At 51.2% G+C, this 1,585-nt stretch overlaps 1 protein-coding gene across 1 annotated transcript in view; it reads right to left on the bottom strand.

The window, feature by feature from the left end:
* Nucleotides 1-1,585, bottom strand: part of LOC122546476 (amine oxidase [flavin-containing]-like) — a 10,519-nt gene that overhangs the window by 1,703 nt on the left and 7,231 nt on the right. The gene's annotated exons all lie outside the window — the stretch shown is intronic.

The following is a 1,585-nucleotide window of genomic DNA, read 5'->3' as shown; positions in this document are numbered from 1 at the left end:
AAAATAATACTAATTTACTCAACCTCTCCTCATAGCTAGCACCCTCCATACCAGGCAACATCCTGGTGATCCTCCTCTGCACCCTCTCCAAAGCATCCACATCCTTCCGGTAATCTGGTGACCAGAACGGTATGCAGTATTCCAATTGCGGCCAAACCAAAGTCCTATACAACTGTCACATGACCTGGCAACCCTTGTACTCAATACCCCGTCCGATGAAGGAAAGCATGCCGTTTGCCGCCTTGACCACCCTACTGACCTGCGTTGCCATCTTCAGGGTACAATGGACCTGAACACCCAGGTCTCTCTGGACATCAATGTTCCCCAGGGCTTTTCCATTTACCATATAGTTCCCTCTTGAATTGGACCTTCGGAAATATATCACCTCGCATTTGCCCGGATTGAACTCCATCTGCCCAACTCTCCAATCTACCTACGTTCTGCTATATTCTCTGACAGCCCCCTTCACTTTCTGCTACTCCAATCTCTAATACAGAAAAGCCAGAACTGAAAACCATCTTCGAGTAAAAAAAAAAAGCAGAATTTATAAAAGAGAAAAGCAGGAATTCAAGATTCAGGATATTGGTGAGGCCTGTTCTGGAATACTGTGTCCAGTTCTGGTCTCCCAGTTATAGGAAGGATGTTATTAAACTGGAGAGGGCTCAGAAGAGATTTACCGGGATGCTGCCGGGAATGGAGGGTTGAGGTTCTAAGACCACGATGTGGAGGTGCCAGTGTTGGACTGGGGTGGGACAAGGTCATGACACACCAGGTTCCAGTCCAACCGGTTTTTCCGAAATCACAATCTTTCGGAGCGCTGCCCCTTCCTCAGATGAAGGGGGGCTCAAATGGAGGTGTTCAAGACGATAAAAAGCGATGTGGAGTGGATGCCTCCTGCTGCGGGGCATGCTGGGACGATGCACTATAGTCTTAGCATAAGGGGTAGTAAGTTTAAAACCGCGTTGGGGAGTAACGATGTCTCCCAAAGGATTGTGAATCAGAGGGTGGTCCGTGTGTGGAATAACCTTCCTGAGGGAGCGGTGGATGTGGGGACAGTTACAACATTTAAAAAACCTTTGGATAAGTCCATGAATAGGAAAGGTTTGGAGGGATATGGGCCAGGAGCAGGCAGCTGGGGACTAGGTTAGTTGGGGATTGTGGACTGGTTAGGCCAAAGGGTCTGCTTCCAAGCTGGAAGACTCAGCCGAACCAAGGGTTTTACAAGAAGGATCCCCGGGGGTGAAGGGCTTGTCACATGGGGAGGGGTTGAGGACTCTGGGTCTGTATCTGATGGGGTTTAGAACGATGATGGGGGGGAATCGGATTGAAATGTACAGAATACCGAGAGGCCTGGGACAGAGTGGGGTGGGGGTGGGGAAGGTGTTTCCACCGCTCAGAGAGACGAGGAACCTGAGGGCACAGCCTCAGGGTGAGGGGATGGACTGAGGTGGGGAGGAATTTCTCCAGCCGGAGGGTGGGGGCTCTGTGGGACTCACGGCCCCAGAGGGGTGTGGAGGGGAAGGCATGGAGTGTCTTTAAGGACAGGGAGAGATAGGTCCCTGAGTAGGGAGGGGGGTTGGGGTTG

This window comes from Chiloscyllium plagiosum, unplaced genomic scaffold (genome assembly GCF_004010195.1).
Source record: "Chiloscyllium plagiosum isolate BGI_BamShark_2017 unplaced genomic scaffold, ASM401019v2 scaf_96314, whole genome shotgun sequence".
NCBI classification, from domain to species: Eukaryota; Metazoa; Chordata; class Chondrichthyes; order Orectolobiformes; family Hemiscylliidae; genus Chiloscyllium; species Chiloscyllium plagiosum.
Note: the sequence above shows the minus strand (reverse complement) of the source record. Positions and strands in the feature narration are given on the sequence as shown.